The sequence below is a fragment of the Ctenopharyngodon idella genome, chromosome 8, assembly GCF_019924925.1.
Source record: "Ctenopharyngodon idella isolate HZGC_01 chromosome 8, HZGC01, whole genome shotgun sequence".
NCBI classification, from domain to species: domain Eukaryota; kingdom Metazoa; phylum Chordata; class Actinopteri; order Cypriniformes; family Xenocyprididae; genus Ctenopharyngodon; species Ctenopharyngodon idella.
The window spans coordinates 647268-665555 of NC_067227.1; positions in this window are offsets into that span (position 1 = coordinate 647268).

Here is an 18288-nt window from a genome sequence, read left to right on the forward strand (position 1 = left end):
GCAAATATGACATTTCCAGGAACTTGTCATGTGCATTTTAAATAAGGTTTGTAAAATATTTCTCGTCTCAAACCGTTTTAATGGACAAAATGAAGTGCCCTCAAGAGAATATGAGAGGATCATTGGGTGCTGATGTATGGTAGGCTATATGCACAAAAGTAGGCATATCATTTGATCGTAAATGTGTTTATTCATTAGCTGTGGAATGAAGTGTATTTGATTTGTTTAAAATCAAGGAAGAACTGAAGAAGATTGATCTCACAAGGCCCCTCAACATTATGTTAGATGTATAGTGGTCTCGATTAAACGCACTGCCTGTGTCGCAGTGAGAGCCGCGATAGTGTATCAGTCACGGCTGTCAAGGTTAGCAGTGTTATGCCGGCTGCTGTGGCTGCACTGCTCGGGCTTGGCGTTCCGTCCCTGATATGAAGCGCAGAGTAAAGACATCACCGCGATGCTTTGACTCCGGAGAGCCTATTTTTTGCTTGGCGAGCATTCCTCCGTCCTCTACTAAAACACCAGTGTCTGATAGTGAAAGAATACGCTGAGGATGAGGAGCCACATCTCGTGTTTTGCACGGAAAGAAATGCTGATGTGGAGAGCAGTAGATTTGTTAAGACAAGAAACGAAGGCATAGGCTGCTATATATAAGTATAAAAACGGATAGGCTGGTTCTGGATGCTGGTTGGTCAATAGAAGTCCAGCAAGCTAAAATACACTTTTAGTAACAGCTATGACGCGAAATGAACATCTATATATAGCCTATATGCAATTGCATATAAAAATATAAGATCCAATAGCATCCGCTAAATGTTATATAGCTTTTTATCTAGAACTCACTTTTCTGGGCCATTTTTTCCCCAAGGACGTTTATTAAACAACTGATGCTGATTTTTTTTTAGAAAATCAGTTCATGCAGTTCATCACATTTACTAACAAGATCCACTAATACTTTCGTGTCACAATATTTTCGCTCTTAATTTTAAACAGTAGCCTATATATTCACTCTAAAAAATGCTGGGTTAAAATCAACCCAAGTTGGGTTGAAAATGGACAAACCCAGCGATTGTTTTAACCCAGCGGTTAGGTTAAATGTTGCTCAACCTGCTGGGTTTTATTTAACTCAACTATTGTTTAAAAATTATTATATGTCTGGCTTAAAATGAACCCAAAATATGTTGGAAATTAAAAATCAGACACATAATTACTAGAGAAAGCAAAAATAATCAAAAGGTGAACATTTATTAATAGGCAATTTAATAAATGTTTATTGTTTAATTATTATTCATCAAACCTATTGATAAATGTTCATTTACTAAACATATTAATAAATGTTAATTTCCAACATATTTTGGGTTCATTTTAAGCAAGGCCATACAGTAATTTTTAAACAATAGTTGAGTTAAATAAAACTACCCAGCACGTTGGGCAAACATTTAACCCAACCGCTAGGTTTGTCCATTTTTAACCCAACTTGGGTTGTTTTTAACCAAGCATTTTTTAGAGTGTTGTTTTAGCATTTGAAATCTTAACAAAAGTCTGCTTGTTATATCACTATTGTATAAAATAAACACCAGTTGGCTCACTGATACATTTTGCTACACTGAATTATATTTAACAAAATATCATACATTCAGAATTTTCTAAATGTGGCTTGAGTTTCCAAATATACCTTTTGGGGCATTTTTTTTTTATTCTAACACAGGGATTTTTCGAAGAGACCCAGACTCTCGACCAACCCTGATACCCCTAATATAAAATGCTTAATATTAATATTGCTTCTGTAGCCTATTATCATCCCACAAACCCCCTGCTGTTCATTCCTGGACTCTCGTTTTAGCAGAAGGATGGCACGTGAATGTGCTTCATGTTTTAATGGAAGCTTAGCATTTTGACTAGCCTATAGGCTAAGAAACAATTTTTATAAAAGTCGATGCACTTATGCAGTTAGGCCAAGTCACAGATTTTTAACCGTTTAGAGGCTGTGCTGGTGCCTCTCAAAAAACATTAAACAATAGACAATGAATGAAATTTGTGGACTACATCCAAACTGGAATATAGGCTACACAGATATTAGAGTTTGCGCATTTGTTTCAAGCGTCCTTACTTTCACGACTCCATTTTAAATGCAACACACGTCACCCATTGTCCTTTGCAGGGGTAAAAAACACGAAAATATCCTCAACAATAGTTTACAACAAGCTGAGATGTTCTGGAAAGGGGTCGAGATATTCTTGCCCTTGAAGCGTTTCTAAAACTACAACGTGCTCTTTTCCCGTTGGTGCCTGTTCGAAAGATTTACTTTGTCCATAAACAACAATGCCGAGTGCACGCTTTGACAGTCACAAGGCCAATTCCATAGGCAGCCTTGGACACATACGGTATAAATATATTTACCGAAGTAGTAGGGCATTCTGTCATGACAGGATGTTCATTTCAACAAGGAACACTGATTATGTCTCAATATAGAAACAATCCCCGTCATATGTACCGGGACCTAATTGATCATATTCTGTACACTCATACCTACCAAAACACCTTACATGTTGTGTGGAGTGTAGAAAATCGTCTGTAAGGGTGCGGTCACGCCAGCGAAATTTCGGCGAGATTTCGCGGGCAAAAAAGGTTGTTTGTCAATATTGTATTGAAGCTCAGCTCACACAGAATTCACTTTCAAACCAAGTTGCTTTCTGTTGCTGAAGGCGCCATCCATCTTATTTTTAATGGAATATTAGTGTTTATTATAAATGATTTATTCATGCACATCATTATTTATTTTATTTTTTTTAATTCATGTGCATAGTAATCTTTAATCAGAATAACTTCTCCCTCTTGCAGGGATATCTCTTCTCTGATGACAGTTAATGGCGCTGAGGGCGGGGCAACCTGTCACTCACATGAGATCCACCAATAGCAAAACACAAACATCCAATCAATTCCCCACAGACAAAATCAAGCCCCGCCCCACATTTGTTCTTTTTCGAGAAGCGGTTTCACTCAGATACAATAGGTGAAAAAAAGTCAAAACACGACTTTATTCTCGAGATTTAACAGTTTAATCTCGCATTATAGCCTAATGACTTTAATCTCGAGATGTTTTATTATTATTATTATTATTATTGCTTGGCCCTAATCCTCTTCTGTACTTTTTTCTGGAAATTTAATGAGTTTTTTCTCGAAACCCAATGACTTTATTCTCGAAATGTAATGAATTTATTCTCGACATTTTATTTAGATTTTTTTCTTGACATTTAACATGTTTTTTTCTGGAAACACAACAACTTTATTCTTGAAATTTAATGATTTTATTCTCAACATTGTAGTTCAACTTTTTTCTCGAAATTTAATGAGTTTAATCTTGCATTATAATGACTTTAATCACGAGATGGTTTTATTTTTTTATTATTGCTTGGCACCAATCCTCTTCTGTACGTACCTTTTTCTCGAAATTTAACAATTTTTTTTTTCCTCGAAACGCAACTTTATTCTCAAAATTTAATGTTTATTCTCAGCATTTTATTTATTTATTTTTCTCGAAACCCAATGACTTTATTCTCAAAATGTAATGAATTTATTCTCGACATTTTATTTAGATTTTTTTCTTGACATTTAACACGTTTTTTTCTCGAAACAACAACTTTATTCTTGAAATTTAATGATTTTATTCTCAACATTGTAGTTCGACTTTTTTTCTCGAAATTTAACGAGTTTAATCTCGCATTATAATGACTTTAATCTCAAGATGTTTTTTTTATTTTTTTTTTTATTTTTTTTTATTGCTTGGCCCTAATCCTCTTCCGTAGAAACGCTAATTCTGCATCTAGGGGTTTTTTTTTTTTTTTTTTTTTGCCTTCACTGATCGCACAGATTCCTATTGGAATGGCAAGATTTGAAATGCTGCCAAGCAATAATAAATGTGACCAACTGTAAATATTGGCACTATCAACGTAATACAGCCTGGCTATTAGCCTACATACTAATGTCCTCAAAAGGAGCTTAGAGGTCCACGCCTGTCAACCTTTGGAAATAAATAATATTTTAAATAGATGAATCTAAATTTTGAGCAAAAAGCATTCCCCCGTGGCCCTCTGCGGACAGTGGTCTCTACCCATGCGATATCTGGACTCTAGCAGCTGTTAAGATCCACTGCCAGAAAAGCCTCCTCATCCCCCACGTTGTCAAGGCCGCAGCGAGCATGTAGGTACAGTAACACACGCAAGCACACAAATTCACTCTCTATTTTCCTTCTCATTCATCTCAACGAGTGACCCGATATGGCACATAAGAGGAACCGTTTAGAAAATACAGTCACGGCCAAATTAGTGCAGTCAGACAAAAAACATCTTTCTTAATGTTGGTGGTTGCGTTAAGTAGTCAAGTTTAAAATGCTGCTTATGTATAATTTCTGTTCTTCTGTTCAGTTCCAAAATGTGTTTTTGTATTTGCTTTTTATTTGTATTACACAACTCTCCACAAACCAAAAATAGATTCATATTAGCCTACACCCAAAAGATGCTAGCAAACAATAACAACAGTTTTTTGTTTGTTTGTTTGTTTGCTGCACTGTGTGGGTTGTTTCTGGGCATGGATTGGATCATCATTGCTTTGATTATTATGTTACTAGCATGTTATATGTTTGCCAACAGTTCTTCTAACCCTAACAGATGCAGTGTGTAGCTTTTCATTTGTTAAACAACTATGTAGGAAGACAAAACATGGCCATATTCCAAGATGACAATGTCAAGATTCATCAGGCTCAAACTGTGAAAGAATGGTTCAGAGAGCATGGAGAATCATTTTCACAAATTAATTGGCACCTCTGAGTCCAGACCTAAATTCACTGAAAGCCTTTGGGATGTGCTGGAGTAGACTTTACAGAGTGCTCACCTCTTGCATTGTCAGTACAAGATCTTGACCAAAAAATGATGCACCTCTTGATGGAAATAGCTTTACAACATTTATTTCCATCCTGATGAATCTTGACATTGTCATCCGGGAATATGGCCATGATGTGTCTTCCTACATAATTGAAATTTATTCCTGTGATCAAAGCTGAATTTTCAGCATCATTACTCCAGTCTTCAGTGTCACATGATCCTTCAGAAATCATTCTAATATGATGATTTGATGCTCAAGAAACATTTCTTTTTCTTTTTATTCTTCTTCTTTGTCTTATTTCTATGTTGAAAACAGTTGTGCTGCTTATTTTTTTTGTGGAAAATTTGATATTTTTTCAGGATTCTTTAATGAATATAAGGTTAAGCATTTATTTAAAATGGAAATATTTTGTAACATTATAAATGTCTTTATAAATATAATGCATCCTTGCTGAATATAAGTATTTATTTTATTATTACTAATGCTCCAGAGGAGGTTTTTAAATTTTTTAAATCAACAGAGCAACTTCAGATAAGTAATTTACAGCATAATCCAACTCATTTCCTTTTGCCTTTGAGGCCTACAGTGATGAACTGTTTTTCTGGCATCAGGCCTCTCACAGACATGTGTTGTGCGTTTATGTCCTCAGAGGCACGCTCCTGGAGTGCGCTGACTACAGGTGTGGTCCTCTTCTCCTCTATATCTCTTTATCCCCCCCCATCTAATTCCCTTCAACCCTGACACACGCCGAACGGCTGCAATCTGACGCGCCACACACACCGTTCACACACAAGCTCGCTTGAACCGAACCCGCACACACGCATGTCCTTACCCCTCGACCCTGACACACGCCAAACTGCCTAACAGATAGCAGCCAGCCACACCATTCCTGACCTGAATCCGCCAGATGAGCGCACACACACTCACTCACACAAACACACTCACACACACACCAGCAAACACACACTCACGTACACACACACGTTCTCCATCACTCTTCATCAAGCTGACACGCATTTCGTCAGATGCAACCTTGTACGCAAACATTCCACTAACACCCATCATGCCTCACTCTCGCTCCTCACATTGCATAAATGACATAAAAATCCTTTACCTGACATGCATTAATAATTCTTATACAAAAATGAAGTCTTATACATGTATGAAGTCAGTTCATACAGGTGTGCTAGAAGAGTAACGACAGGTGCAGTGCATCACATTAACTGTCAATGTTTGACAGGTCTGAAAATATTTTTTTTTGTGAAATGTTTTGCTTAAAAATGGATTTGTTCTGTTTTTCTTTGAAATGAATGTCGCTTGGTTTGATATTTTGTTGTCTAATGCAAAGACATTCAGCTGAAGTGTCAACTGTAAATGGGTCAGCGATGTGACTTGAAAAAGCATTTTAACATATTCACATAGAAAACAGTTATTTTAAATTGTAATAATATTTCACAATATTACAGTTTGATCAAATAAGTGCACTCTTGGTGAGACTTCTTTCAAATACGTAATAATCTTACTGACCCCAAACTTTTTAAATAGTAGTGTAAGTTCTTCAGAAAAATGTATGGAACCAATATAATTACAAATATAGCTGCAAGCACCAATCACTACAGAGGCTGATTGAGGAGCTAAAAATCAAGGCATGGAGCATCAGACCAACTGTAATTGTTGAAAGGCCATACAATCACTTGTAATGTGGAAAAATTGCTTATTACTTTTGACCAATAGGTTGCGCTGAGACCAAATTGATCTGCTTTTGTCAGTGTTGGTTGACAATTGCACACATAAAGTTTGGTGTCAATATTCCAAATCTTTCTAGAGATACAGCCTCAGATGCAGTTTGGCATTAAGCCATCAAATTTGTTGATGTGATATAAGAAAACAGTTTCATCTATTGACACGAAATCCATAAATGTTTGCCAGCATGATATGAAGATGATCCAACTCCAATTTGGACCAACAGTCGAGTTGTTTTTTAAAGAAAATCAAAATGGCGGACAGTAAGTTCAGATGACTATGGCAAAATTGGTATCTATGTTCTCAGCATGACTCAAGGAATCTATCAATTTTCCTTACTATAGGCATGCTGCACCAAAGAGACCAAAGAGACTGCATCTAAAGGGACCAGACTTGTGATTTTTAGTCAAATTGCTCAGAAGTTATAAGCAAAAGGTGGCACTGTACCCTCAGGTCATGGTTGTCATAACACACACCAAGTTTGGTCAAAATACGCTAAAGCGTTGCGGAGATATAGCCTCATGTCTATTTTGGCGTGCTCTTCATCAAATTCATTTGCATCTTATTCGAGAACAGTTTGGCGAATCAACTTCAGTTCCATGTTTTTTTGTCGGCATGGTCTGAAGTTTAATTACAATAGGCTAAGCTAATCACAAGCTATTAGCGTTTTTAAAAAAATTAAATTTCATTACAATTTTTGACCACAAGGTGGCACTGTCCTGAAACTTTTGAGTACCTTCAGGACATTGTGTCAATGACACTTACTAAGTTTCGTAGTGATACACTAATGCGTTTGTAAAATGTTATTTTACAACAAAATTCAAAATGGCCAACACCCAAAATGGCTGACATGGGAAAATAGGGTATCATTTGATTCGGCATGGTGCACCAAATCTAAAGAATTTTGTGGTTATTGGCCAAAGCATTCAGAAGTTAGGGTTATAGTTGTCATAAAGGCATAGGCATAGGCATATAGTTGTCATAAAGCACAACAAATTTGGTCAGAATATGCAAAAGCATTGCAGAGTAATAGCAAAGTCCCTTTAAGACAAGTCATTTCTCCCAGCGGCCATCTTTGAAACGGACTTTAGACATCATGACAAACAGGACATTTGAACAGCATTTCTCTTGAAAAAGTGGATAAGTACGCATACGCAGTGCAGATCATAATCAGCGAGCATGTTTTTAAATAAAGTTGTTTTCTAAATAAAGTTTGAGGAAGCTTGGTGGTGGTGACGTTGATCCGCGACCATGGTGTGCTGTAGTCCGTTTATAGCCTACTGTTAGCTTTTTATATCTGACGACTTTATTTAGGCTTCAAAATGTATAAATGTTGTGTTAACTTGTAAAGATTATCTTGATAGACAAAACGTGTAAGTATCATAACCCTTTGTTAAACACAGAGCTTATTTTTTGTGATTTTCCAAAAGTCTGTGGGAAAAATGCATTGGCTTTCGATCGAGGGAACTAACTAGTGTTATTCTATCCACCTTATTCCTACGCCCCATGACGCTTTGCGCGAATTATGGGTATAACTTACTTCCGTTAAGCTGTAAACAGTCAGTGAAAGGCTCGCTCTATGAACGCAATAATACGTTTTATTTTTAAACTGGGTACAATGAGATGAAGTTATTCTACTCACCCTTCAAACAACGAACATTAAAAGGACATTTAAAAGTGTAAAAGCATCAACAAGGTACTTTCAACAGGCCATGTAAAAGCGTGATTCTTTACACAGAAATAACAGACGGGTTAAATATAACTATAGTGATATATATCTGTATTATGTAATATACGTTGCCTTAATAAAAATGTTCATGAACTTCAGCATTGCGTGATACTATTTCACAGTGATTTCCATCATTTTTACAGATAATAAATTGTATTTACCTGTGAAAACAAACCTGGAAAGAGACGTGAGGCTTTGAGGAGAAAACGTAACATGTTACGTTAAAATACCAAGCGTCACGTTATTCTCATGATGTCTGAAAATAAAACATGAAAGAAAAACTGACAGCTCATTCAGTCAAACTGACGGATAAGCTTTATTTGTAGGGCAACCTTATGATTTGAAACGATTCGTTTCAGTCTTTTTAAATGGAAGTTCCCCAAACCGGAAGTGAAACCCATAATTCGAAACGCAGTAGGCTAGTGAGGAATAAGGTGGATAGTCTTTGGATTCGTTTGTGCATTATTAGAGAACGGTTTGGCGAATCAGCTTGAATGCCTTGTTTGTTTGTTGTTTGTCGACATGGTCTGAGGATGATTTCACAACTTTTTACCATACGGTTCTATGGGCTGCCATAGACTAAAGAGCGGAGGAAGAAGAAAAACACTAACGGATACAATAGGAGCCCATAAACCTTTGATGCTTGGCCCCTAAATAATACACGACTAAGAATATTTTTAACAACATTTTCTTTTCATCATCTCCCAGATATGTTTTACTTGCTCTGAAGCATTAGCACTGGAGCTCTGAAATCATGCAGATACTTACATCAAAGTCCATGTCTTTTTATAATTTTGTGTTATGACAGATAAGGAACAGCGGAGGCCCAGCTGTGACTGAGAGCCCTGTGACCTGCAGCTCCCACCACGAGCTGAACCGACAAAACCCGTTTCAAACTCTGCTTCAAGACCGTTTCGTCTGCCTCAGAGAGCACTTGGCTTTCACACCCATCATGTTGGCTGAAGCTGATGACACAATATTCAGCAATAAACGGTGAATATATTGCAAATGACCAGGTAATAGAGCTTTCCCTGTTTGGCATAGTGTGACCTTGAGCAGAAACATAAGAGGAAAGACAAAAACACTCAATTAAATTCACTCCCTTCCGCACAGTTTACACACTACACCATTATGATTGCATGTGCACCATCACACACACACACACACACACACTTGGCAGTGATACATTATTTCTGTGTTGCATAGGAGCTGGAAGTGGGAGCTGAAAGTGGGCCGCACATCCTCAGCCTTGAGGGGGGTGTAGCTGTGAAGGCCAGATATGAGAGGGGCTCATCTACAAAACAGAGGAGGAGGAGGAGGAGGAGGAGGGAGACGCGGAAGAGGGATGTCGTTTGGCCGTAGCTTGTCGATTGGCCTTGAGAAACGAGTTACATGCCCTGCACCCCCGACCACTGATGCAAATGCTGACAACCAAGAATCAGCCCATGATAACCCAAACAGGACATGGTCAGAGAGGTCAGAGGTGAAAAACTCTCTTTTACTCTTGCTCTCACCACGACTGTGCTTTTTGTCGAGTATAATAATTGATAGATCAGGCTTTTATGGCACATATAGTCTGATATAGTGTGAATATCGAGGAAAAAAACTGCTCAATTTTATTCAGAGGCTCAAACTGAGCAAAAATATACAATTTGCTGCAGATGCTGATATATGAACAAAAAGTGAGATGAAATTATAATAGCTTGTAATGTAAATCAATGAGATTTTTTATAACAGACTACTTGCATAAAATGCATACAAATATCAGTCGTCACTCTATATCTGCCAGTAGTTACTTAGTAATATGATATTTAAATGATTAGTTTTATGATCAAAGCTCTGTAGTTTTAAAACATATAATGCAATACAATACAATACAATTAAAGAGATGAACAAATAAACCTTCCTCAAAAGCCCGATGATCATATTTGATTTTTCTAAAAAATGACGTACTGATAATCAAGTAGTTGCTTCAGTCCAGTAAGTATAAAAGTATTTAAAAGTTATTACTTTTTTTTTTTTTTTTTTTACTAAAAATCATTAAATATTTCAAATTCGTAGCAAAAGAATGACAGTCAGTATGAAGATGTGTCGAGACATTAAGATTGTTTTGTCTTTGCGGCAGGATGACTGTTGTGTCACGTCTCTACTCAGATGATAAGATGCATTTGCAAAACACTCATATCAAAGTCCAGTGCTCTGTATGATTCATAAACATACTCGCACTGAACAAAAAGTTGACAAAAAAAAAAGTAGTCTTTGAGAATGTCTAAATATAAATCCAAATCCACAACTTAATAAAATAAGTATTTAAGTCTAAAAACCACTAGAGAATTTATAAGCCTTGTTATATAGAACAACAGTATATAGGAATCTAGTGGTTACACCATGGCATTACGCAAGTTTTTCTTTTTTGAAAATATGCTCATTTTCCAACTCCCCTAGAGTTAAACAGTTGAATTTTACCGTTTTCGAATCAATTCAGCCGATCTCCGGGTCTGGCGGTACCACTTTTAGCATAGCTTAGCATAGTTCATTGAATCTGATTAGACTGTAAGCATCTCGTTAAAAAATGACCAAAGAGTTTCAATATTTTTCCTATTTAAAACTTGACTCTTCTGTAGTTACATTGTGTACTAAGACCGACGGAAAATGAAAAGTTGTGATTTTCTAGGCCGATATGGCTAGGAACTATACTCTCATTCTGGCGTAATAATCAAGGAACATTGCTGCCGTACCATGGCTGCAGCAGGTGCAATGATATTACGCAGCGCCTCTCACAAATGTCTCCATGGTTGCAAGGCACGCTGCCTGTGCAAGCAGGGAGTCACAGGCGCTCGTAATATCATTTTGAGCGAGATGCTAACGGTCTAATCAGATTCAATGAACTATGCTAAGCTATGCTAAAAGTGGTACTGCCAGACCCGGAGATCGGCTGAATGGATTCGAAAACGTTAAAACTCAACTGTTTAACTCTAGGGGAGTTGGAAAATGAGCCTATTTTCAAAAAAAGTGGAGTGTTCATTTAACATGGAGTAGTGCTTTAATTGAAAAAATAATTTAAAAATATATAAGAAAAAAGTTACAATTCAAGGCTTCGGTCACTTTTGACAGCGAAGGAGCCAAGTGTGACCCCTAAACGAAGAGGACCAGAGGGTTAAAGGGGGCGTAAATTCAGAAACCCTTGTTATTAGTGTCACCGCTGGCCGTTAAGTGAACTGCAGCCAGCAACTTAATGCTCATGCTCACACTCATGCACACGTTAATGTACAAGAGACACTGTTATGATAGAGAGTTTGATCATAAAGTATATTTGAGACTACAGACTATACAGGTCTGGAGCGCATAACATCCTTTAGATTTTCCCTGTTTTACAATATGTTTAGTTCCTAAAATATTCAATTCCACTGGATGGCGCCTTCATGAATATTCATGATATCCCCCTATTGTGGGTGTGTCCTTCAAACAAAGTGCGTTCGCGCAAATGAACGGAACTAAACATTTTAGTGCATGCTCCTCAAATCACTACTGTTTAATTTATTATTCTGTAAAGGTAATAAAGTTTCAATGTTAAGCATAAACTACAACAGTACAGGCATTCAGATAAACAGGTAACGTAAGGATACAGCAGAGCAAACATGAGCGAATAACCTATTCTAATCTAGGCTTTTTAAATGTTTTACTCTTCAGTGTGTTTACCTTTTTTGTGAGGCTTTAAAGTTTATTTGAATAGTTTGATTTGTCTACTTCCTTCGTTGTCATTCGGTGAAAACAGTATAACAACAATGCCTCTACAACTGTATCTAATAAAAAGTACATTAGCTGGCCTGGTGTGAATATTCCGTGTCATCCTTATTTTCTTGATTATTTTGTAGATAGCCAGTGTTTTCCAGCTTTACATACCCTTTATCAACATCAAACTACAAATGTTTCCTGTTTTCTTTTTTACTGGATATCATGACGAATTATCCTCAAAGTCACACAAGTAAATGCACACATAGTTTTATTTGTCACATATTTTTGTTGAAAAAGCAACATCAAATTCTTTCCATATCCCCTGATTGGGAATAGTCTGACACATTTCTCAATATATTATCCACATAAGACAATAAAGCATCATGTTGTCTGTTCTTTGACTATATGTTGCACTGCGTAGATGAAAATAATTCTGTAAAACAGCCTACTTTCATGTCATGTGTTTCATAGTGGTGTTTGAAAAAAGCATCCAAAATGTTTTTTTATAAAGCCTAAAGAAACAGAACAATGAAGGAAATTCTAGGTCTCATTTTAGTTGGGAAATAATCATTTTTAACTATTTGCAAATACAATTTGCATTAAAATATACATACGTGCACTAATGTGTTGAAAACGTACGTTCTTGTCTCTTGACACTCAAATTACATGAATCACGTAAATGCATATTTTTTAATTCAAAACGTCCATATTTGAAAAAAAAAAAAAAAGTCAAGTAGTTTGCATCACTGGATGTTACACTGTGATGTGACAAAATCAATCAAAAACCACAGCCAGTCAGAACAGCGTGTGGGCGGGCTCTGTCGTCAAGCTCCCGGCACTCGGAACAAAATAATCAAATTCATGAATATTACATGATTTTAACATTATTAAAAATACATACTGAGTTACTGAAACAATCTTTGTCATAGAATACACTTGTTTGATCACGATGAGTTGACAGTTTGAACATTCTTGTTTCCTTGCATTTATTATGAAGATCTGAGGTAAATTGTTCATTGTTGCTTTCAGTACGGCTATAAAAGACACACAAAATGATATTCAAACTTAAATAAAGCACATAAACAGTACCTGAGATTATTATTATCATACTTTGTGTTGTTGTTCCAGCTGCAACGTCGCAGAAAAATAGAAATCGTTTCTAAAATAGAATCGTCGTATGTCGCGTCTGGTTAGAACACGGTGTTACGTTGGGGCGTTTTTTAAATTTTAATAAAATGAAATCTAAAAGACTTTCAATATACATGAGCCAATATTTTATTCACAATAGAACATAGATAACATAAATGTTTAAAATGATAAATTTTATACTTTTATCCACTAAATGAGCTCATTTCAAATTTGATGCCTACTACAGGTCTCAAAAAAGTTGGGACGGTGGCATGTTTACCATGGTGTGGCATCTCCTCTTCTTTTCAAAACAGTTTGAAGACATCTGGGCATCAAAGTTTTGAGTTTCTGGAGTTTTGGTGTTGAAATTTGGTCCCATTCTTGCCTGATATAGGTTTCCAGCTGCTGAAGAGTTTGTGGTCGTCTTTGATGTATTTTTCTCTATAGGTGAAAGATCTGGACTGCAGGCAGGCCAATTCAGCACCCAGACTCTTCTACGACGAAGCCATGCTGTTGTAATACCTGCGCTATGTGGTTTTGCATTGTCCTGCTGAAATACACAAGGCCTTCCCTGAAATAGACGTCGTCTGGACTGGAGCATATGTTGCTCTAAAACCTTTATATACCTTTCAGCATTCATAGTGCCTTCCAAAACATGCAAGTTGCCCATACCGTATGCACTTATGCACCCCCGTACCATCAGAGATGCTGGCTTTTGAACTGAACGCTGATAACACGCTGGAAGGTCTCCCTCCTCTTTAGCCCGGAGGACACGGCGTCTGTGATTTCCAACAAGATTATCAAATTTGGACTCGTCTGACCATAGAACACTTTTCCACTTTGAAACAGTCCATTTTAAATGAGCCTTGGCCCACAGGACACGATGGCGCTTCTGGAAAATGTTCACATATGGCTTCCTTTTTGCATGATAGAGCTTTAGTTGGCATCTGCAGATGGCACGGCGGATTGTGTTTACCGACAGTGGTTTCTGGAAGTATTCCTGGGCCCATTTAGTAATGTCATTGACACAATCATGCCGATGAGTAACGCAGTGTCGTCTGAGGGCCGAAGACCACGGGCATCCAATAAAGGTCTTCGGCCTTGTCCCTTACGCACAGAGGTTTCTCCAGTTTCTCTGAATCTTTTGATGATGTTATGCACCGTAGATAATGAGATTTGCAAAGCCTTTGCAATTTGAAGTTGAGGAACATTGTTTTTAAAGTATTCCACAATCTTTTTAACAGCTCTGCCCATCTTTACTTCTGAGAGACTCTGCCTCTCTAAGACATCCCTTTTATAGCTAATCATGTTACAGACCTGATATCAATTAACTTGATTAGCTGATGGATGTTCTCCCAGTGGAATCTTTTTAAAATTTCTTGCTTTTCCAGCCATTTGTTGCCCCCGTGCCAACTATTTTGAGACCTGTAGCAGGCATCAAATTTGAAATGAGCTCATTTAGTGGATAAAAGTGTAAAATTTCTCTGGTTTAAACATTTGTTATGTTATCTATGTTCTATTGTGAATAAAATATAGCCAATATTTTATTCACAATAGAACATAGATATGATTTGGGTGTGAGCAAAAACACACTGTTTGTGTGTGTCCCTTTAAATGCAAATGAGCTGCTGGCTGCTTTCCAGAAGAGGGCGAAGCTTTAACAGCTCACGCTTCGGTTGCTCAACAACAACAAAGCTGGAGAATCTCAAGCAGCCAAAATGAGGATTGTCAGTAACGGTGTTCAGCCTTACATTGTTCAAACTGGAGTCGACACTGATGGAGAGACTCAGGAAGAAGTTACAACTTTTAGAATGAAACTGGACGTTTCTGAATGGTTAGTGGATAAATTTATGTAGTTGCTGTGGAATTGATTAAACTCATCGACTAGCATGTGCCGTCATGTTAATCTTTTGAGCTAACGAGACTCTAAATAGTGTTCTGTGCTTATCTGTGCAGCCAACGACAGAACAGTTAGCATGCTTTTGCCATGGCGTAAGAATGGCGGTGCCGTGGGTGGAAATGTGCAGATTAGGGGATGGGTATATTATAATAAGATCCCCTTCCTACGTCACAAGGGGAGCGAAGCTGAGCGGCTCGTTTTTTTCACATGCTTGCAGAGAAGGGCTTACCAAAACAATGTTACTGGGTTGGCCTTTTTCACGTTTCTGGGTTGGTAGATGCACCGGGGACCCAATTATAGCACTTAAACATGGAAAAAGTCTGTGATATTTTCATATTCATATAAATTTTCATGATATGTACCCTTTAAACCTTTTTGCCATCCTAAGAACATACAGAGTGCTGCGTAATGAAGTACAGCAGAGCAGTGCAAAAAATTTCAAATATTGGGGGGGACAATTTGGCCATTTCTAATTATTGGAGGGGACTTGTCCCCCTCACTGTCTATGGTGGTTACAGCCCTGGTTTAAACTTTTATCACCCTTTCGAAATGATCCATTAAACAGTTGTGATTTGAGGAGCGTACAGGACGTGTCCACAATAGCGGATATCATATAACACTAGCAAAAACATCCTGAGCCCTTCACATAAAAATCATTGTTGTGAAAGGAGTTCAAACACCTGCTTTTTGCATATTAGACCTGGCAGACACACAAAAAACTTTTGTTGGAGATTTCTCAGAAATTAACTAACAAATCTCTACTTATTGCCCTGTATGATTACAACAAAAACTGTCCTTCAGAGCTGAAAACCCACATGCAGTAGGTGAATCTAAAAAATCCTGCATGTACACACACACAAAGCACAAATTATCCCCACTGCACTTAAAACCTTATATTTACTAGTTTATGATAATATAATATAAAAATGTTATCCTTTTTACTTTGTCTGCCATCTCTTTATTAGCATGTAAACTCTTTTGGCACAGAAAAAGCATGTTCTTGGTTCTCTGATGTTGGTTAACTGTCACATGACATGCAGGTAAAATAAATAAAATATTTTATCTTTAATTAATTATTAGCTTTTCTTTAAATCCCAACCCCCAGCAGTTCCCTCACAAACCCCAGTTTGGCAAGCCCTGATCAAGAATATCAACTTTATGCAATTTGCGACTTTAAAAATCAGCTGAGTCAGGCAGTGAGGCCCACGTTAGTCGTCTCTGTCTGTCAAATGTGTGTTTACACGACCTGGACGAGCCTGAGTTCAGTGAGGCGGCACTATCAGTGCATAAATATTGTTCATTCTGCAATGATGGACTCTCTGCGCAACACATTTGGAGTTTAGTTTGGGCTGGATTGATGAGAGCCCTTCGTGGAGGTGCCATTGGGTGTCTGTTTGTGTTTAAATGATGAAACCCCAGTGTCTTTGGCACAAGCAAACCGGGGAAGCTGGTGACTGGATGAGGTCAAGCTCATCTCTATTAGTGAGGAACAGAATTTGCTGACTTGTAAGGACAGGTCAAAATGATATCAGTTCAACCTGAAGGGAGGAGATTAGAAAAATACAGAAGATTTACGTCTTTTATAAAAAAAAATATGATTGTTTTTATAGTGGGCACTTTACATGAATAGTGTACAAAATGGGGCCTAAAACGCTTTAAAATCTTAAAAAAAAACAAAAAAAACAAAAACAAACAAACACTCAGTTGTTTGACCTTGTTGTTTGAGAAAATGTTCATCGTCCACATGAATAAGAAAGTAAACTAAATACTATATGAGCTCTTGTGTGTCATATGAGGTCTGCAAGTTTTGCAAACCTGTTTTTAAATCTAAACACATATAAAACCCTCATTTATGTGATTTTATTTTCTAGCAATAAACATTATTTACACATCAAAATTTGATCAAAATGAATAATTTGATCAAAATTGTCAAAATTTATAAATGTATAAAATTAAAGAAATGAAATATAAAAGCTATGCAAGAATAGGGGTGTGCGATATTGACCAAAAAATATATCTCATTGTTTTTTGTTTTTTTTTGTTTTGTTTTTATTTTGCTGAGTGTGTTTTTGTGTTGGTACCTCGGCTAGTTTAGACATGTCATGGATAAATAAATATGACCCCAAAACCGCCAGTAGTTGGTTCATTCATTCATTCAAACGATTCATTCAAAACGGCTGATTCATTTAGAAGCAAAGCAAGTGACTCGCTGCATCCAAAATCACGAACTGTCAGATTGACTGTTAAAAAAGTATGCTCTATATAGTATGAATATGGGTAGTATGAATGAAATTCAGACATTTGCCATCTTGTTACCATGTGACCTACCAGCGTCAATTATGTCGCTTCACCTCCATTCATAAATCCTCTCCCGTGGCCTCATGGGATAGTAAAGTGTCCATCAAATGCACACTTCAGAATCTCAGTGGAAGTAGTAGGTCATCCGGGGACTTTTTGCCTACTGTTTTTTGAATACTATGTGTTCAGACATACTACTCTGTTGCCATACTGTTTTTCGCATGCTATATAGTAGGAAAGTATTCGATTTTGGATGCAGCAATTGTCTTTATGAATGGATCATTGAATCATTGACTCAAATGATTCGTTCAAAAACAGATTCATTCAGGAATGAAACACAGCAACAACAAATGTTCTGCTCCAGCTTTGTTTGGAGCTGTTTTCATTGGCAAAACAGGAAAAAAAAAAACAATATTGTGCCTAAAATGTAACTCACTCAATATTAACTTCTTGTTTGTTGAACTGTTGTATGAAATCAATATCACATTATATATTCGGGAAAACGTCTCTCTTGCTTGTGTGAAATTAGGCTACTTAACTATATCATATCTTATAAATATAAAAAATAAAAACCTATACAGGGATATTTTTTGTTTTCATAACTTAAATAACAGGGGCATTCTAATTGGCTTCATCACGCAGTGAATGCTTTTGGACTCTAAAGAAGTGTTTTTTTGTTGTTTTGCAAAGCGAGTGACATACTCGATAATGTCAGCTGGCACACCAATAAAATATTATCGTAGACGATAAATATTGCACACCCCTATGGCAGAATAGGTAACATAGTGGAAAATTATTATTAAAATTAATTATTATTATTTTGGGTTAGGGTTAGTTAAAGAGTGTTAAAGACTAACTAACACTTTTTAGTTAACTT